The sequence below is a fragment of the Salvelinus alpinus genome, chromosome 19 (assembly GCF_045679555.1).
Source record: "Salvelinus alpinus chromosome 19, SLU_Salpinus.1, whole genome shotgun sequence".
Taxonomy (NCBI): Eukaryota; Metazoa; Chordata; class Actinopteri; order Salmoniformes; family Salmonidae; genus Salvelinus; species Salvelinus alpinus.
Window position 1 is genome coordinate 29418856 of NC_092104.1, and position 22264 is coordinate 29441119.

General features: G+C 42.2%; 1 protein-coding gene across 2 annotated transcripts in view; it reads left to right on the forward strand.

Moving 5' to 3' along the window:
* LOC139545259 (SET-binding protein-like) overlaps positions 1-22264 on the forward strand; it is an 80011-nt gene that overhangs the window by 38119 nt on the left and 19628 nt on the right. The gene's annotated exons all lie outside the window — the stretch shown is intronic.

Below are 22264 nucleotides of genomic sequence, written 5' to 3' on the forward strand. Positions count from 1 at the left end.
GCAATTTTAGGGTTAGGTTTACGGTTAGCGTTACAGTTAGGGTTAGGGTTAGGTATAGTTTTAGGGTTAGGGATTTGGGTTTAAGGTTAGGGTTAGGGTTATGGTTAGGGAAAATAGAATTTTGGATGGGAATCAATTCTTTGTTCCCCACAAGGACAGCAATACGAAAGTGTGTGTGTGTGGTGTGTGTGAGACATGGAGAGAGAGACAGAGATTTGGGTGGGGAAATGTTAGTGTTGTGGAATAATGTTCCAGTATTTCTATTCCCTCCAAGCTTGAGTTTGGTGAGTTTCTCCACAGTGAGACAGTTAAACTGAGAGAGGATATGGTCAGGGTCTAATGTTGAATCTGCAAGTATACCTAGTGTGCAGGAGTACCAGTTCCTGTCTGTTCTATTTTCACTAATTTGATGTACACTCAGGTGTGAAAGGAGGGTGGTACGGTCCGGTACGGCGTCCCTGCAAAATAAAAAGTGGGGTACGCTGTACCGGTAAAACGTGAGCCTATCACAATAATTAACACAAAATGCCAAGAAAACTATAGGCTATTATACCATTATATAACATTACTACATGTCAGCCGCATGAAACATTTGCGAATTGACTTGAAACCGGGTGGTATACTCTCCGCTGTGCTGTGCTGTGAACACGAGAACACTTCCATTTTGCCAAGGCGGAGATGAGTGGCCGAGACCAAGGGGCGCGTGGACAACAGTGGATGCATTAATTCAGGCTACATGTGTATATGCTGTAAGCCTAATGCCAACTGCAGAATGTCATTACAGAATGTCATTACTGTTTTGTAACAGATGTCTCTTTCCAGTCATCAAATTGAGGGTGCACATTGCACTGGATACTGGAATTATTTTGGGAGTGGACAAACATGCGCAGGTAGCCTACAGCAGTGCCTTTTTGAAGCGATTGTTTGACAATTAGATGAAAACATCACGTCAAAAGGTAAAACATGTTAAAAGTTATGACAATTCTTGACTAGGCCTACTAGGCCCACAGAGATCATATGAAATGAATATGGATTCTATATGTAATTCTATGATTAAACCTAGGATATGAAAAAAAAAAAAAAATGTGCACGCACACATAGGGAGTCTCGTACCGGTAAGAAACTACGTCTACTTTTACCCCTGTGTACACTACAGTAAGACCTCAATCTTAAGTTCTGTCTAGTACCTCTCCTATACAGGTGTCTGCAGAGTGTGCTTGTTACAGAGTAGAGCTATCCTCTGTGGGTAGAAGATGACAACAGGAAGTGGTCTAGGATCAGCTGTCCCTCCTTGCATTTGAACCGCAACCATCAGCAGGGGGAACAAACTGACCTCACTGATAAGCAGGTCTTTGCTGATGTCCTTAGATGTCAGGGGGTGGGGGGGTCTTTGCGTGTGTCTGCCTATGTCTGTGTGTGTATCTATGTGTGTGTATCTATGTGTGTGTTTGTGTTATCCCTTGAGCCCGACCAATAAATCAGCTGATATTAGCCTTTCACAGAATTATTTGTATCGATCATTATCGATCACAGATAAAGTGCCGGTATTGACTTTTTCAACATTTTGTTTTTACAACATTTTGTTTTTACAAACTGGGATTAAAAGGGATTTAATTGTATTTTTTGTCAACAATCTACACAAAATACTTTAATGTCAAAGAGGAAGAAAAATTCTAGCATTTGTCAAAAATGGATGAAAAATTAAACACCATCTTCATTAGATAAGTATTCAACCCCCTGAGTCAATTCATATTAGAATCACCTTTGGCAGTGATTACAGCTGTGAGTATTTCTGGATAAGTAAGTCTCTAAGAACTTTGCACACCTGGATTGTACCATATTTGTATATTATAATTTTTTGAATTCTTCAAGCTCTGTCAAATTGTTTGTTGATCATTGCTAGACAGCCTTTTCAAGTCTTGCCATAGATCTTTAAGCCGATTTAAGTCAAAATTTTAACTAGGCCACTCAGGAACATTTAATGTCATATTGGTAAGCAACTCCAGTGTATAATTGGCCTTGTGTTTTAGGTTATTGTCCTGCTGAAATGTGAATTTGTCTCCCAGTGTCTGTTGAAAAGAAGACTGAACCAGGTTTTCCTCTTTTTATCATTAAAAAACACCCTTGTCCTTGCCGATGACAAGCATACTCATAACATGATGCAGCCACCACCATGCTTGAAAATATGAAAAGTGGTACTCAGTAATGTGTTGTGTTGGATTTGCCACAATCATAAAGCTTTGTATTCAGGACATAAAGTTAATATATTTGCCACACTTTAATGCAGTTTTACTTTAGTGCCTTATTGCAAACAGGATGCATGTTTTGGAATATTTTTTATTCTGTACAGGCTTCCTTCTTTTCACTCTTGTCAATTAGGTTAGTATTGTGGACTAACTACAATGTTGTTGATCCATCCTCAGTTTTCTCCAATCACAGCCATTTAACTCTATAACTGTTTAAAGGTCATGATGAAATCCCTGAGCAGTTTCCTTCCTCTCCGGCATCTGAGTTAGGAAGGATGCCTGTATCTTTCTTGTCAAATTTTGATAGATTTACAGTTGAAGTCGGAAGTTTACATACACCTTAGCCAAATACATTTAAACTCAGTTTTTCACAATTCCTGACATTTAATCCTAATAAAAATGTCCTGTCTTAGGTCAGTTAGGATCACCACTTTATTTTAAGAATGTGAAATGTCAGAATAAAAGTGGAGAGAATGATTTATTTCAGCTTTTATTTCTTTCATCACATTCCCAGTGGGTCAGAAGTTTACATACAGTCAATTAGTATTTGGTAGCATTGCCTTTAAATTGTTTAACTTGGGTCAAATGTTTAGGGTAGCCTTCCACAAGCTTCCCACAATAAGTTGGGTGAATTTTGGCCCATTCCTCCTGACAGAGCTGGTGTAACTGAGTCAGGTTTGTAGGCCTCCTTGCTCACAGACGCTTTTTCAGTTCTGCCCACAAATTTTCTATAGGATTGAGGTCAGGGCTTTGTGATGGCCACTCCAATACCTTGACTTTGTTGTCCTTAAGCCATTTTGCCACAACTTTGGAAGTATGCTTGGGGTCATTGTCCATTTGGAAGACCCATTTGCGACCGAGCTTTTTTCCTGACTGATGTCTTGAGATGTTGCTTCAATATATCTACACAATTTTCCTTTCTCATGATGCCATCTATATTGTGAAATCCACCAGTCCCTCCTGCAGCAAAGCACCCCCACAACATGATGCTGCCACCCTGTGCTTCACGGTTGGGATTGTGTTCTTCAGCTTGCAAGCCCCCCCTTTATCCTCCAAAGATAACGATGGTCATAATGGCCAAACAGTTTCTGTTTGGTCACATTTCCCCAAAAAGTAAGATCTTTGTCTCCACTAGCAGATGCAAACCGTAGTCTGGCTTTTTTTATGGCGGTTTTGGAGCAGTGGCTTCTTCCTTGCTGAGCGGCCTTTCAGGTTATGTTGATATAGGACTCGTTTTACTGTGGATATAGATACTTTTGTACCTGTTTCATCCAGCATCTTCACAAGGCCCTTTGCTGTTGGGATTGATTTGCACTTTTCGCACAAAAGTATGTTCATCTCTAGGAGACAGACCGCGTCTCCTTCCCGAGTGGTGTGACGGATGCGTGGTCCCATGGTGTTTATATTTGCATACTATTGTTTGTACAGATGAACATCGTACCTTCAGGCATTTGGAAATTGCTCCCAAGGATGAACCAGACTTGTGGAGGTCTACAATTTTCTTTCTGAGGTCTTGGCTTATTTCTTTTGATTTTCCCATGATGTCAAGCAAAGAGGCACTGAGTTTGAAGGTAGGCCTTGAAATACATCCACAGGTGCACCTCCAATTGACTGAAATGATGTCAATTAGCCTATCAGAAGCTTCTAAAGTCATGACATAATTTTCTGGAATTTTCCAAGCTGTTTAAAGGCACAGTCAACTTAGCTTGTGGTTGAAAAACTAGTTTTAATGACTTCAACCTAGGTGTATGTAAACTTCCGACTTCAACTGTAGGTATTGGCGGGTAAGAATGTCTATTTCACCAGCCACGTTGGCGGTTGGTCAATTTGCAGGGCTCTACAGTGTGAGCATTACATTTGCATTTGTGGCAAAAAAAAATAGAGTCAAACGTCAAGTATGAGCATCTGTGCGAGTTGCGAGTTCGAGCAGAGAAATGCTGATGTAGCTGTTTTCCAAGTATTTCTGCTGTTTTGTTTCATAGCTGCACAAAGAAATACGAATCCTACCTCCCGCCTCGCGCAGCAACAGCTTTGCGCACTGTGAGTGAAGCGCTGATCAATTCATTTTTGGAGGCACTGGCATAGGCATAAAGGTTGGGTCTTATTTACTTGAGTCAGCAAAGTGAGTCTTTGTCCTCTTGTTTCTTGGCTATTTACATAGTCTTGTTCACAAGCTTGGTTGTTTTTCAATGTTTTTTTTTAAATCTGCTGCTTCAATTGATAGCGAAGCGATGCTGTAGATGCTGTCTACTACTAGTCACATCCCAAATCTCACACACAGACACACTGACATGACTCGAGTGTCCCCGTTACCACAGTAACCTCCAACCTTAAAATGGACAGCTGAACATTTTGTTTCATCTGATATTTTGGGTAAAAGACTCAACCACATAATGAGATGAAATTGAGCAATATACCACATTACTTCTTACTAATACATGTATTGTTTTAAAAACAAAGCATGGCCATGGGATGTTCAATCGGATATTCAACATCTGTTTTTAGTTTTATTTTTTATTTCCCATTTACCTATAGGTGCCCTTCTTTGCGAGGCATTGGAAAACCTCCCTGGTCTATGTGGTTGAATCTGTGTTTGAATTTCACTTCTCGACTGAGGGACCTTACAGATAATTGTATGTGTGGGGTGTAGAGATGATGTAGTCATTAAAAAATCATGTTAAACACTATTATTGCACACTGAATGAGTCCATGCAACTTATGTGACTTGTTAAGCAAAATGTTATTCCTGAACTTATTTAGGTTTGCCGTAACAAAGGGGTTGAATACTAATTCACTCGACATTTCAGCTTTTCATTTTTTATTTCATTTGTAAACATTTCGAAAAACGTAATTTCACTTTGACATTATGGGGTATTGTGTGTAGGCCAGTGACAGCAAAATTGTATCGATTTTAAATTCTGTATGTAACACAACAACATTTGGAAAAAGTGAAGGGGTGTGAACACTTTCTGAAGGCACTGTACATCTCTGCTCATTGCGGTCATTTAAAAAAAAAAGTTCAATGGTTGCCTGAAGAGGGCACTCTACGAGCTGCTCATTGAACATCATTCAGCCCTAGGTCACAACGTGAGAGAGAGTAGGCATTGTGGTTTGATGGTGAGTAGCTTGCCATAGCCAGCGTATTTGATTAAGTAAATAATAAAAAGTACACCACCAAGCAAGTAGCCCTGTCCTCATCACATTCTCACTTAGTTAACGTTAGCTGACTAGCTAGCCAGCAAGATAGTTAGCATAGCTAACTAGCAAATTGCAATCTGTGCTACTTATGTGCTAACACTGGACTAGCGCCAAAGTGAACACTGAAAAAGAACACTGTTACTGTCTGGGCCTATTATGTTAGCTAGTGGGCTTATTTAATTTGTTTTCCGAAAAATGCAATCAGCAAAAAGCAAGACATTTGGCACAGATCTATCATTCAGGCCATGTGCTTGCATTCATGATGAGATAAGTAGCTAGCCAACTAAATTAGAACGTGTGACTAGTGCATGCCATTTTCAATTAAAATGTATAGCCAATAAATGTTTTTATTAAGTACATATGGTTTCTGTAAGAAAACGTTGTCGTAATGAACAATTAGCTTGTGCTTGTCATAACGTACCCTCATTGCATACGTATTTTGCTCTTCATAGGCCATCATTGTAAATAAGTGGCTTGCCTAGTTAAATATAGGTTTAGGGCTGTCCCCGACAAAAAAAATATTGGTCAACCAAGAGTAGTCTCAATCAACTGGTAGTCTCAATCAAACTTTGACCAATTTTTTTTTTTTAAATTTCCCTTAATTTTTTTTCTCCATATATAGACACACCCTATGTGTAGGCTACTGAGCTTGTCTGATGCTTTAATGCTGTGATTTAATAATTCAGACACACAAATTACTCAAGAGGAAGCCAGAGACCAAGATAGCCAAACCGAATCTCCTCCCACTGCTGCTGGCTTTCGCAGATTATGCCATTACGCTCCCGAAGTTGCCAGTTATAAGCTGCACCAGGAGTTGGCAACCGTTTCCATTTGGAGTGCCAATTCATCTTACCATTTCTACTGATCTGCATGCCAGTTATGATTTTCATATGCACATTTTCGTGGAACAGTTTTATTTATTTTATAAAAAAGTCTTTGTATCTCAACATCATTGTTGTGATTAATATAAACCTAAATGAAAATTATACACATCTAAAAGTAACTTCTATTGCCATTGCCAACTATGTAAAATAGCCTACATAAATCCAACAAATAAAAACATTGCAGCCTGCAGGTAGAAAATATCCTGATAAAAATAAATCACATTGGATAATCATGGACTGTCTGCAAGGAACTTGAAACATTGTATCAACAATCTACTTGGTCTAGCCCAAAGCTTGGGCCCCTCAGAGTTTCCTTCCTCAGTGAGCTCTGGACAGACACAGCTGTAGGCTATTTGCGCAAGGGATAAGAAGCAATCAGGTAGGCCTATTTTCTGATGTTTCCACTGGATCAGAGCATGACATTTTTTCCCCTTTCATTTTTGAAATAGGCTACATTTTCTCAATGGATGTAAAAACGGACTTTGTTTACTTTCTGTTTGAGGTGAAGAATAAAATTACTTTGAGAGGCTCCACAGCTCATTAGTAGTGGTGAGTTAATCAGAAATACTATCAGATCCCCAAATGGGCACATTTATAAGCCCACATTTGCGCGCAGGTCAGGTAGCCTAGGCCTACTTCTATGTGTAGTCAGGTGCACATCTTTACTCAACAGTAAACAGTGAAGATAATGTGAAGACAGTGAAGACAATGAATAAATTGACAAATCGTAAATGGAATGAAATAAACCAAACTTGTTTCTCACAAGTGTAGCCTAGGTTGTACGCTCTGTAAACAACGTGTCCACTCTGACAATGAGAACTGTAAAAGACTGTAATAATAATACATTGAATGCATTAACATAAATTACAGTAATCGAACAAACATTGTAGATTAGAAATTATGGGAATTAATGGTACATGTAATACTGGTGTGCCATCCCCGCGGCCTCCGCAATGGATTAGTCCACTGAGACAGGCATCAATCAAGACGTGCCGAAACAGCCTATCAACCAAACAATCGAGCAGTCGACTAAATGGGGTCAGCCGTACAGTATAAAGGTTCAATTAAAAAAGTTATAAAAATTGCTATATTTGTTTACATGACCTTTGACTGTTGTAAACACTGTAGTAAATCTACTCAACAAATGCTGACGCTGACACCTAGTTGTGACATTACGAACGGCATGTTACTGCATTCAATGCTTATTTGTGAACATGTGAACAGTGCAGTTTCAGATTTACTTTGAGACAAACTGTAATAAATTCACCCAGCCACCCCTTCTGGTGGTTTAGCACAAACACTTCTGCGTACTTCTTATCCACTGCCATAGATAGACATCTTTAAGTTGTAACTAAGAAGGTTAACTAATTATGTTTTACTGTCGTGTTTATAGAGAATATACAGTTGAAGTTGGAAGTTTACATACACTTAGGTTGGAGTCATTAAAACTCATTTTTCAACCACTCCACACATTTCTTGTCAACAAACTATAGTTTTGGCAAGTTGGTTAGGACATCTACTTAGTCCATGACACAAGTCATTTTTCCAACAATTGTTTACAGACAGATTATGTCAATTATAATTCACTGCATCACAATTCCAGTGGGTCAGAAGTTTACATACATTAAGCCTTTAAACAGCTTGGAAAATTCCATAAAATTATGCCAATGCTTTAGAAGTTTCTGATAGGCTAACTGACTAAATTTGAGTCAATTGGAGGTGTACCTGTGGATGTATTTCAAGGCCTACCTTCAAACGCAGTGCCTCTTTGCTTGACATCATGGGAAAATCAAAAGAAATCAGCCAAGACCTCAGAAAATAAATTGGAGACCTCCACAAGTCTGGTTCATCATTGGGAGCAATTTCCGCCTGAAGGTACGATGTTCATCTGTACAAACAATAGTATGCAAGTATAAACACCATGGGACCTTGCATCTGTCATACTGCTTAGGAAGGAGACGCATTCTTTCTCCTAGAGATGAACGTACTTTGGTGCGAAAAGTGCAAATCAATCCCAGAACAACAGCAAAGGACCTTGTGAAGATGCTGGAGGATACAGGTACAAAAGTATCTATATCCACAGTAAAACGAGTCCTATATCGACATAACCTGAAAGGCCGCTCAGCAAGGAAGAAGCCACTGCTCCAAAACCGCCATTAAAAAGCCAGACTACTGTTTGCAACTGCACATGGGGACAAAGATCGTACTTTTTGGAGAAATGTCCTCTGGTCTGATGAAACAAAAATAGAACTGTTTGGTCATAATGACCATAATTATGTTTGGAGGAAAACGGGGGATGCTAGCAAGCCGAAGAACACCATCCCAACCAGGAAGCACGGGTGTGGCAGCATCATGTTGTGGGGGTGCTTTGCTGCAGGAGGGACTGGTGCACTTCACAAAATAGATGGCATCATGAGAAAGGAAAATTATGTGGATGTATTGAAGCAACATCTCAAGACATTAGTCAGGAAGTTAAAGCTTGGTCGCAAATGGGTCTTTCAAATGGACAATGACCCCAAGCACACTTCCAAAGTTGTGGCAAAATGGCTTAAGGACAACAAAGTCAAGGTATTGGAGTGACCATCACAAAACCCTGACTTCAATCCCATAGAAAATTTGTGGGCAGAACTGAAAAAGCGTCTGCGAGCAAGGAGGCCTACAAACCTGACTCAGTTACACCAGCTCTGTCAGGAGGAATGGGCCAAAATTCACCCAACTTATTGTGGGAAGCTTGTGGAAGGCTACCCTAAATGTTTGACCCAATTTAAACAATTTAAAGGCAATGCTACCAAATACTAATTGAGTGTATGTAAACTTCTGACCCACTGGGAATGTGATGAAAGATATAAAAGCTGAAATAAATCAATCTCTCTATTATTATTCTGACATTTCACATTCTTAAAATAAAGTGGTGATCCTAGCTGACCTAAGACAGTGGAAGTTTTACTAGGATTAAATGTCAGGAATTGTGAAAAACTGAGTTTTTAAATGTATTTGGCTAAGGTGTATGTAAACTTCTGACTTCAACTGTAGTTGCTTTTTGGTGGATATCCTGTAAACTGCAAATAAAATGTTGTTAAGAAATCATCATTTGAGTATCTGTTAATCCTTTGGACCACAATTTATGCTAAAAAAACTAGTTTGTGACTTTTGCCTCCCTAACATCAGTATCAGACCCAAAAATATACTTACCTACCTAACCCTTTCAGATATACACTGCCTAGGTGTAGAAAACGTTTTTGGACAATGTAATGTCAATGGAGAATAAGAGCACCTCCTCCCAGCTGCCCACTGCACTGAGGCTAGGAAACACTTTCACCACGGTAATCGAGAATTTTAATAAGCATTTTTCGACGGCTGGCCATGCTTTCCACCTGGCTACCCCTACCCCGGTCAACAGATCTGCACCCCCAACAGCAACTTGCCCAAGCCTCCCCATTTCTACTTTACCCAAATCCAGATAGCTGATGTTCTGAAAGAGCTGCAAAATCTGGACCCCTACAAATCACCTGGGCTAGACAATCTGGACCCTCTCTTTCTTAAATGATCCACTGCAATTGTTGCAACCCCTATTACTATCCTGTTCAACCTCTCTTTCGTATCATCTGAGATCCCTAAAGATTGGAAAGCTGCCGCGGTCACCCCCCTCTTCAAAGGGGAGACACTCTAGACCCAAACTGTTACAGACCTACGTATATTTATCCTACCCTGCCTTTCTAAAGTCTTCGAAAGCCAAATTAATAAACAGGTCACTGACCATTTCGAATCCCACCGTACCTTCTCCGCTGTGCAATCCGGTTTCCGAGCTGGTCATCGGTGCACCTCAGCCACGCTCAAGGTACTAAACGATATCATAACCGCCATCGATAAAAGACAATACTGTGCAGCCGTCTTCATCGACCTGGTCAAGGCTTTCGACTGTCAATCACCGCATTCTTAACTTCTCTGCGCTATGGATCCCTTTAGCGGGATCATTTTCCTAAACAACCGCTGAATTGCAGGGCGCAAAATATTACAAAAAATATTTATAATCATGCAATCACAAGTGAAATATACCAAAACACAGCTTAGCTTGTTGTTAATCCACCTATCGTGTCAGATTTTGAAAATATGCTTTGCAGCGAAAGCAATCCAAGCTTTTGTGTGTGTATCAATCAATGCTAGAACAGCTAGCCCCAAATTAGCATGGTCACGAAAGTCAGAAAAGCAATCAAATTAATCGCTTACCTTTGATAATCTTCGGATGTTTGCACTCACGAGACTCCCAGTTACACAATAAATGTTATTTTTGTTCGATAAATATTACTTTTATAACAAAAAAACGCCATTTGGGTTGCGCGTTGTGTTCAGAAAACCAAAGCCTCGTTCTGTTCGACGAAAATTCCAAAAAGTATCCGTAATGTTCATAGAAACATGTCAAATGTTTTTTATAATCAATCCTCAGGTTGTTTTTAACAAACATAATCAATAATATTTCAACCGGACCGTAACCTATTCAATAAAAGAGAGAAAGAAAATGGAGAGCTACCCCTCTCGCGCGCAGGAACTAATCAAAGGACACCTGACTACTTTTGAAAAATCTCGCTAATTTTTCAAAATAAAAGCCTGAAACTATGTCTAAAGCCTGGTCACAGCCTGAGGAAACCATTGGAAAAGGAATCTGGTTGATACCCCTTTAAATGGAAGAAAGACGGGCAAGGAAACACAGTTGTTAAAAAAATACAGGGTTCAATTCTCGGGCCGACTCTTTTCTCTGTATACATCAATGACGTCGCTCTTGCTGCTGGTGATTCTCTGATCCACCTCTACGCAGACAACGCCATTCTGTATACATCTGGCCCTTCCTTGAACACTGTGTTAACAAACCTCCAAACGAGCTTCAATGCCACACAACACTCCTTCCGTGGCCTCCAACTGCTCTTAAATGCAAATAAAACTAAATGCATGCTCTTCAATCGATCGCTGCACACACCCGCCCACCTGTCTAGCATCACTACTCTGGACGGTTCTGACTTAGAATATGTGGACAACTACAAATACCTAGGTGTCTGGTTAGACTGTAAACTCACCTTCCAGACTCACATTAAGCATCTCCAATCCAAAATGAAATCTAGAATCGGCTTCCTATTTCGCAACAAAGCATCCTTCTCTCATGCTGCCGAACATACCCTCGTAAAACTGACTATCCTACCGGTCCTTGACTTCGGCGATGTCATTTACAAAATAGCCCCCAACACTCTACTCAGCAAATTGGATGCAGTCTATTACAGTGCCATCCGTTTTGTCACCAAAGCCCCATATACTATCCGCCCCATATACTATCCACCACTGCGACCTTTATGCTCTCGTTGGCTGGCCCTCGATTCATATTTGTTGCCAAACCCACTGGCTCCAGGTCATCTATAAGTCTTTGCTAGGTAAAGCCCCGCCTTATCTCAGCTCACTGGTCACCATAACAGCACCCACCCGTAGCACGCGCTCCAGCAGGTATATTTCACTGGTCATCCCCAAAGCCAACTCCTCCTTTGGCCGCCTTTCCTTCCAGTTCTCTGCTGCCAATGACTGGAACGAAATGCAAAAATCACTGAAGCTGGAGTCTTATATCTCTCTCACTAACTTTAAGCATCAGCTGTCAGAGCAGCTTACCAATCATTGCACCTGTACAAGCCCATCTGTAAATAGCCCACCCAACTACCTCATCCCCATATTGTTATTTATTTTTTGCTCCTTTGCACCCCAGTATCTCGACTTGCACATTCATCTTCTGCACATCTATCACTCCAGTATTTAATTGCAAATTGTACCTATTTCGCTACAATGGCCTATTTATTGCCTTACCTCCCTAATCTTACTACATTTGCACACACTGTATGTAGACTTTTCTATTGTGTTATTGACTGTACGTTTGTTTATCCCATGTGTAACTCTGTGTTGTTTGTGTCGGACTGCTTTGCTTTATCTTGGCCAGGTCACAGTTGTAAATGAGAACTTGTTCTCAACTGGCCTACCTGGTTAAATAAAGGTGAAATAAAAAATTTAAATAAATAGGTGGTAGGGGTCAGTTTGGGATGTGCAACAGTGTCTCACACACACAAAGAGAGAGACAGGCTGATAATATAATATATGTCATTTAGCAGACGCTTTAATCCAAAGCAATTTATAGTCATGAATACATACATACGGGTGGTCCCAGGAGTCGAACCCACTACCCTGGCATTACAAGCACCATTCTCTACCAACTGAGCTACACAGGACCACATGATGTAACACTCGGGGTCAAAGCGGAGGGTCATGTGGAAAGTGTGACTCACTCCTCTGTGGTCACTGTGACTCATCAAGTTGTGTGTGTGTGTGACTCTTCATATGACTCAACACTCCAAATGAGTAGACTGCTGTTGGCATTTTGACAACAGAAATAAGCAGTTAGACATGTGACCTGGGACCATGTAGGCTATATGTGGAATTGTAACCATGTTTATGATATGGTACACAAAGTTAGGATTAGGCTTAAAGTGTGTAGTGCCTAGGAGCCGGGTGCTAGGGTAAATGTCTAGGTGGGTAGGGGATAGCGTAAATGTCTAGGTGGGTAGGGGCTAAGATAAGTGTCTAGGGCAGGGATCTCCAATCCTGTTTCTGGAGAACTACCGTCCCGTAGTTTTTCACTCCAACCCTAATCTAGCACACCAGATTCTAATAATAAAATGGCTGATAAACTGAAGCAGGTGAGTTACAACTGGGGTTGGAGTGAAAAAGGGTAGCTCTCCAGGAACAGGGTTGGCTAAGGGAGGATTAGGGAGTTCAGGGTTGAGCTGGCTCCCACCCTCTACTGTCAGCTAGTGGTACTTGCACACCACTGGGTCGGAGGAACATTGGGACTGACAAAATAGAGGTAAACTAAAGAGAGCGTGATGGGAAATGGAGATAGTGGGTAGTAAGGACAGAAATAGGAGGGATGGGGGAGAGGGATGAGGGAGGGGGAGAGAGGGAGAGAGATTTCTATGCCATCAAAAGGAACATAAAATTCAACATACCAATTAGGATCTGGCGAAAAATACTTGAATCAGTTATAGAACTCATTGCCCTTTATGGTTGTGAGGTCTGGGGTCCGCTCACCAACCAAGAATTCACAAAATGGGACAAACACCAAATTGAGACTGCATGCAGAATTCTGCAAAAATATCCACCATGTACAACATGAAACACCAAATAATGCATGCAGAGCAGAATTAGGCCGATACCTGCTAATTATCAAAATCCAGAAAAGAGCCGTTAAATTCTACAACCATCTATAAGGTAGCGATTCCCAAACCTTCCATAACAAAGCCATCACCTACAGAGAGATTAACCTGGAGAAGAACCCCCTAAGCAAGCTGGTCCTAGGACTGTTCACAAACACAAACAGACCCCACAGAGCCTCAGGACAGCGACACAATTAGACCCAACCAAATCATGAGAAAACAAAAAGATAATTACTTGACACATTGGAAGGAATTAACAAAAAACTGAGCGAACTAGAATGCTATTTGGCCCTAAACAGAGAGTACACAGTGGTAGAATACCTGACCACTGTGACTGACCCAAACTTAAGGAATGTACAGACTCGGTGAGCATAGCCTTGCTATTGAGAAAGGCCGCCGTAGGCAGACCTGGCTCTCAAGAGGAGACAGGCTATGTGCACACTGCCCACAAAATGAGGTGGAAACTGAGATGCACTTCCTAACCTTCTGCCAAATGTGTGTGTGTGTTAGAGACACATATTTCCCTCAGATTACACAGACCCACAAAGAATTCTAAAACATACCCAATTTTTGCAATATTTGTGACCTGTTGCCACAAGAAAAGGATGGTGAACAAACACCATTGTAAATACCAATATTTATGTTTATGTATTTTCCCTTTTGTACTTTAACTATTTGTACATAATATGACACTATGGCATTTGAAATGTCTTTATTATTTTGGAACTTTTGTGAGTGTAATGTTCACTGTTAATAAACAAAATGATCTATTTCACTTACTTTATCAATGTAAACATATGTTTCCCATGCCAATAATGCCCTTGAATTGAATTGAGAGAGAGAGAGAGATATAGATAGATAGATGGAAGAAAGAGAGAGAGAGAGATGGAAGACTGGGAGAGAGAGAGAGAGAGATGGAAGAAAGAGAGAGAGAGAGAGAGAGAGAGATGGAAAAGAGAGAGAGAGCTTTCATTATCTCTCCCTCTCAGGGGAAGTGGCCATGCATCCTTCCTTTATTATCTCTGTGGTGAGTTTGTGGTTAGAGGGACTCATGTCACAGCTCAGAGAGCGAGAGGCAGGAGAATAGATAGAGAGAATAATTGGGGAATTATCTGGTGTTAGATTTAAAACGCATGTTTATTTTAGTATTTGGGACTATTGACTGTGTGTGTGTGATGTAGAGAGAGGGTATTGGCTCCTGCCGGTCATTTCTAAGATATTCTGTGTCATTTGAGTTACCGTGTCTGTATCAGGTGCCTGTCATTCTATCTCACTACATGCCGTCTCCTCTCCAGTGTCACCTTACACACACACACACACACACACACACACACACAGCTCTCTCTCCAGAAATCTCTAAGCATCCTGTAAATGATGGCCATCCGTGACTCTGCAGATAAACATTTCTGTGTGTCCCTATGCATGTGTCTTTGTCCATGCCTGTATGTCCCTGTGCATGTGTCTTTGTCCATGCCTGTGTGTCCCTATGCATGTGTCTTTGTCCATGCCTGTATGTCCCTGTGCATGTGTCTTTGTCCATGCCTGTGTGTCCCTATGCATGTGTCTTTGTCCATGCCTGTATGTCCCTGTGCATGTGTCTTTGTCCATGCCTGTGTGTCCCTATGCATGTGTCTTTGTCCATGCCTGTATGTCCCTGTGCATGTGTCTTTGTCCATGCCTGTATGTCCTTGTGCATGTGTCTTTGTCCATGCCTGTATGTCCCTATGCATGTGTCTTTGTCCATGCCTGTATGTCCCTGTGCATGTGTCTTTGTCCATGCCTGTATGTCCCTGTGCATGTGTCTTTGTCCATGCCTGTATGTCCCTGTGCATGTGTCTTTGTCCATGCCTGTATGTCCCTGTGCATGTGTCTTTGTCCATGCCTGTATGTCCCTATGCAAGTGTCTTTGTCCATGCCTGTATGTCCCTGTGCATGTGTCTTTGTCCATGCCTGTATGTCCCTGTGCATGTGTCTTTGTCCATGCCTGTATGTCCCTGTGCATGTGTCTTTGTCCATGCCTGTATGTCCCTATGCATGTGTCTTTGTCCATGCCTGTATGTCCCTATGCATGTGTCTTTGTCCATGCCTGTATGTCCCTGTGCATGTGTCTTTGTCCATGCCTGTATGTCCCTATGCATGTGTCTTTGTCCATGCCTGTATGTCCCTGTGCATGTGTCTTTGTCCATGCCTGTATGTCCCTATGCATGTGTCTTTGTCCATGCCTGTATGTCCCTATGCATGTGTCTTTGTCCATGACTGTATGTCCCTGTGCATGTGTCTTTGTCCATGCCTGTATGTCCCTATGCATGTGTCTTTGTCCATGCCTGTATGTCCCTATGCATGTGTCTTTGTCCATGCCTGTATGTCCCTATGCATGTGTCTTTGTCCATGCCTGTATGTCCCTGTGCATGTGTCTTTGTCCATGCCTGTATGTCCCTATGCATGTGTCTTTGTCCATGCCTGTATGTCCCTGTGCATGTGTCTTTGTCCATGCCTGTATGTCCCTATGCATGTGTCATTGTCCATGCCTGTGTGTCCCTATGCATGTGTCTTTCTCCATGCCTGTATGTCCCTATGCATGTCAGTGTTTCCACAAGCACATAGAGTAGCCAGCCAAATAGAAAAAGTAGCCATCCAGGCTCCCCTGTACAATATGATATAAAACACAGGAACAACTTCATTTTGACAGTATTGGGCCTTTATAGAATGCTGTAATAGTCTGCTGACTTCCACAGGCTTCAAGCTTACTGTTAAGAGGCATTTTCTCAGCTATCTACATGGGCTTTGCTACACAGAAAGCAGCAGATGACTGTTTCATTGTCAAAACTTTAACTAAATCAGTAGACCTATATCAATATATTTGGAAATACCATATAAGTATCATTAGCATTTAAAACAATTACATTTGTTTTCTTTTATCATATTTTGGACCAGAGTGAGGCTATCTCTCCACTAACCTACCTATTGTCCCTGCAGTGAGGAGGATTCACCATCTTCATTAAAAAAAACATTATTTATCTGCAGATAAGCCAAATGACCAGCTCTCTTTCGGATGCAATTCGGTAGGCTACTGATGAGTCACTCACTTTAACGTCACTGTATGGCAAGTCCTGATTGACTTCATATCGAAAATACAAACTATATGTTTAGTTTATTGTCCGAATACGAAACCATGGACATAACTACGTTGTAGGATTTACAGTGCATTTGGGAAGTATTCAAACTTTTCAGACTTTTTCTACATTTTGTTACGTTACAGCTTTATTCTAAAATGGATTAAATGTTTTTTCCCCCTCATCAATCTACACACAATACCCCCATAATGGCAAAGCAAAAACAGTTTTTTAGAAATGTTTGCAAATTCATAAAAATAAAAAAACTGAAATATCACATTTACATACAGTACCAGTCAAAAATTTGGACACGTCTACTCATTCTAGCGTTTTTCATTATTTGTACTATTTTCTACATTGTAGAATAATAGTGAAGACATCAAAACTATGAAATAACACATGGAATCATAAAGTAACCAGAAAAGTTTTAAACAAATCAAAACATATTTTAGATTATTCAAAGTAGCCATCCTTTGCGTTGATGACAGCTTTGCACACTCTTGGCATTCTCTCAAGCAGCTTCAATTTGTTTTCAATTTAACATTATGGGTTATTGTGTGTAGATTGATGAGGGAAAAAATGATTTAATACATTTTAGAATAAGGCTGTAACGTAACAAAATGCGGAAAAAGTCAAGGGGTCTGATTTACTTTCTGAATGCGCTGTATGAATAGCAAGGCTATATGAGATTGACTATATTCAGTCAGTTCGACACCTTTGAAAAACTCCTCAAGCTTGCTGTTCGTCAATCAAAGCACAGTAAATAGCCTATGTGCCATCACTCCGTGACTGCATATGAAACACAACAGGGTCCAATGTGGCTAAAAATCTACTGTCCCAAACAGAATTTCTACTGGCTCGGATCTGGTGTAGTTCTTAAATGCATTGGGGTCATGCAGGGCTTATAGGTTGGCATGCTTTCTCTCTATGTTCAGCTATTAGTAGACTACATTTGGTTATTATGATATGCATTAAAAAGCTGTATAATATAATTTAGCAATGCCGGTCATTACTCTATTCTTTATAATTGCATGGTATTAATTGCGGTATAAAAAAAAAATCTAAATTATGTCATTTTGAGAAGATTTGAAAATAGGATGCTGCCCCTTTAAGACAAACATTCCAAAATAGACATTGACTGGCTACAGTAGACTAGCCAAGACCAATGCTAGGTGTCTTTTTGTATCTTTCTTTACACAGACTATCAACAGTAGCCAGCATATTGCTAATATGTTCACTATTGAACGTTTACTTTTGTAAATCACCTTCCCAAAAATAAATAAGCTCAGCGAGTAGATTGATGGGCGCTTCTTTTTGCTCTGGACAGCTCGCGTGTGCTGTGTGAAGGCATCAACTCATGCACTGCTCGAGAGGTTGTGACTCGCGGGAGCGTGGTGGTGCTTGAATGAACGGCCAATCATATTGCTCAAATACAAATAGCATGACATTTACATGTGAGTTTTCAACGTTTTTCAATGGTAGACTGTGACTGATCAAGTCAAATCAAATTGTATTTGTCACATGCATCAAATACAACAGGTGTAGACCATACTGTGAAATGCTTACTTGCAAGTCCTTAACCAACAATGCCGTTTTAAGCAAATAGAGTTAAGAAAATATTTACTAAATAAACTAAAGTAAAACATTTTTTTCAATGACTATAAAATAACAATAATAGCAGGTAAATGTTGAACTGGAATGCAAAAAATGCACTGAATAGTCGTTAAAGTTGGACCCTGCACACAAAACTAAATGAATGTGTCAGAAAACAATGGGCTAAGTGGATTTCAACTCATCGTTACCACATTATGTGGAACGTACATATTCACTCACATTAGATGGGACATGCAAATTCATGCTCTTTCCCTCCGTGTAGAAATTCGGCTGCAACCACAGCGCACACGACACACACGCACTCAGGTACCAAGAGGCGGGACTGACAGAAGACTGTCAGAGAAGGGTGCATTTGCAATTCGGGTTGTTCCTGCATGTGGGCGTTCCTGCATGTGGGCGTTCCTGCATCTGCAGGAACCGCTCTTTATACTTCTATTGGTCCATTTTTAAGTTGGGACAGGCAGGAGGCAGGGGTGCTCCAGTACAGTAGGTGGCGTTAATGAACAATAACTTTGGATGCCAGCCAGCGATAAACACCACAGAAGAAGGGGCGGAGGCGACAACGGTAGCTAGCTAGCCGTACACCGGTAGACAGTGTCCGTCACCCACACCTGTCTGGCACTGTTTTCCCACAGTTCTGTTAACGACGACAAGGGCAGGTGTTCGGGAGGCAGGGGCAAAGGACACTGCAATCTTAGCCAGCTAGTCCTGAGGACGACTCTGGTAACCAGCAGGCGGGCACGCTAGCTAGCACACGTTGTCACTAACTATCAAGCTAGCTAGTACATGGTGTCGCCCTGGCCTCCCGTCTGCTGTGCTAGTGGGAGGCAGGGACGACCGGTAGACAGTGTCCTTCGTCCCCGCCTGTCGGGCATGGTTTTCTCTGGTACACAGCAGGCGGGAGGTGGGGGCGACACCGTGTGCTAGCTAACTAGCTAGTTAGCTAGCACACTTAGCTAGCTAGTTAGCTAGCACACGGCGTCGCAGCCTCCCGCCTGATGTGCTAGCGGAAGGCGGGGTAGACTGTGTAGACGGGGGCGAAAACTCTAATAATACTTTTATTTCCCTTTTGACCCACATTCAAAAGTGTCACACAAGCATAAAGACGTCTTGCTCGAGGGGGAGGGGCATTCATGCAGGAACCAATGCGATGCTCGAAGGAGGGTGTTCATGAAGAAACCAATGGGATGCTCGAGGGGGGCCGTTCCTGCAGATGCAGGAATGCCCACATACAGGAACGCCCTGAATTGCGGGCTGCAGTTGCACACTATTGGACTGGCAAACCAGCACTGTTTCCCTGTTATCTCTCACTTTGTGACTGACAGGCACCTGGCCTATCAATAGATCGCTAGAAGATGCATATCGCTCATTCTAGAGGGAGAGGGCTCGGCAGACTTTTTTTCTGACTAGCGAATTGAAAAGTAGCCTAGTTAATTTAAGTGGAAAAAGTACCCAGCTAAAAATGACTCTGTAATCAGCTGGCATGTATGTCTCTGTGTGTGTGTGTGTGTGTGTGTGTGTGATGCGCATCTCTCCCCCTCCTCCCCCCTGTTCCTCCCTCCCCCTCCTCCCCCATGTCTCTCCCTCCTCACCCTTGTCTCTCCCTCCTCCCCTGTCCTCCTCTCTCTCCCTCCTCCCATCTGTCTCTCTCTCTCTCTCCCTCCTCCCCATCCCTCCTCCCCCTGTCCCTCTCTCATCCTCCTCCCCCTGTCTCTCTCAACCTCTTTCCCCCTGTCCCTCTGTCTCTCCCTCCTCCCTCCTCTCTCATTTTTAACCCCACTCTCTCTCTCCCTCCTCCCCCTGTCCTTCTCTCACTCCCTTCTCCCCCCGGTCCATTTCTCTCCCTTCTCCCCCCGGTCTCTCTCTCTCTCTTCCTCCTCTCCCTCTCACTCTCCCTCCTCCCCCACGTCCCTCTCTCTCCCTCCTCCCCCCTCTTTCTCTCCCCCCCTCCCCCTCATCCCCTGTCCCTATCTCTCTCTCCTCCCCCTCTCTCCATCTCTCACCCTCCTCCCCTCTGTCCCACCCTCTCTCACCCTCCTCCCCCCTGTCCCACCCTCTCTCATCCTCCTCCCCACTGTCCCACCCTCTCTCATCCTCCTCCCCACTGTCCCACCCTCTCTCATCCTCCTCCCCACTGTCCCACCCTCTCTCATCCTCCTCCCCACTGTCCCACCCTCCCCACTGTCCCTCCCTCTCTCATCCTCATCCCCACTGTCCCTCCCTCTCTCATCCTCATCCCCACTGTCCCACCCTCTCTCATCCTCCTCCCCACTGTCCCTCCCTCTCTCATCCTCCTCCCCACTGTCCCTCCCTCTCTCATCCTCATCCCCACTGTCCCACCCTCTCTCATCCTCCTCCCCACTGTCCCACCCTCTCTCATCCTCATCCCCACTGTCCCACCCTCTCTCACCCTCCTCTTTAAGGAGAGAAGCAGAATTAGTCTCACTCACTGACTACTGATGGGATGATGAGGAGAATGAGAGTGAGGACAGAGACAGGAAATGAGAGAAAGAGGCAGAGTGGTAGAAGAGATGTGACTGTGTAGCAGAGTGGTAGAGGAGATGTGACTGTGTAGCAGAGTGGTAGAGGAGATGTGACTGTGTAGCAGAGTGGTAGAGGAGATGTGACTGTGTAGCAGAGTGGTAGAGGAGATGTGACTGTGTATGGCTGTTATGCTTTGTTTCCTGCAACCACTGAGCAGAGTAAGAGCAGAGCCTGTAAAATGGCTCTCATAGGCTCTTGTCTTGTTCGTGCTGCTGTGTGTGTGGGGGGGGGGGGGGGGATGTACCTGCTGAAAAGCAGAGATGTGGTTAACTGCATCTCTGTAGCTCATTACATCAGGCAGGTTCTTGCATTATAGGCTGAGCCTGCTAATAACAGACAAAACCACACACACACATCCGCTTCTTTACATTTCAGCCCCTTAACATTCTGTTACTGAATGTCTAGTGGTACACACCACAGTGTTTAGACTAGTGTGTGTACTGTATTTATGTTTAAACTGAGAACAAGGAGTTAGGGGTTGTGTGATTCAGTTATCCAGACGTCCTCCGCTGACTGGTTGAGCATCCTGACATCCTGATAGAAGCTCTTCTGTTTTTACCCCCTTCTCTTCCCCTTGTCTTCTGCTAGTGTATTCTACTTTCTCCCTCACTCAATTAAATTCAATTCAATTCAATTGACTTTATTGACATGGCAAGTTATTATTACTTACATTGTCAAAGTATACATATCGAAAAATTTAAATAAAATATATATGTATATATATACACAAAATATATATATATTTATATATAAATAAATGGTGGGATTAACAGCAATAATAATAGTAGTAGTGGACATGGGATTACCATTAATAACAGCTACAACAACAATATTAATCAGAACAACAATACATTAAAGCAACAGTAGTAGACCAGTGTCAACATGACTGAGAAGACACATGACCTGGTACGAAAGACAAAACAAAACTAAGCTAAATGGGAAATATTATCAACGTTACTTTGCATTTTTCACTGGCTGTCCCTCAGGCTGTGGCAGGAGGACACATATTTGGCTGCCAAAACTGCACATTTTAGGTTTTCACCCAATAAATATTTGAATTTTTCTTCATCTTTTATAGTTTCAAATTCTTTGTATTGAATTATAATTTTGGGAAAGAAATATGCTCTTAGGTCTGAGTATTTGTCACAGTGTAGTAGGAAATGCACTTCTGTCTCTACCTCTCCCCTGGAGCAGAGTGAGCACAGCCTGTCCTCCCTGGGCAGCCAGGTTTGTCTGTGACGACCGGTCTCTATAGCCAGACTGTGCTCACTGAGTCTGTACCTAGTCAATGTTTTCCTCAGTTTTCTATCAGTCACAGTGGTCAGATAGTCTGCCACCATGTACTGTCTGTTTAGAGCCACTCTCTCTCTCTCCCTTTCTATATATCTTTCTCCCTCTCTTACTCTCTTTCGCTCTCTCTCTCTTTC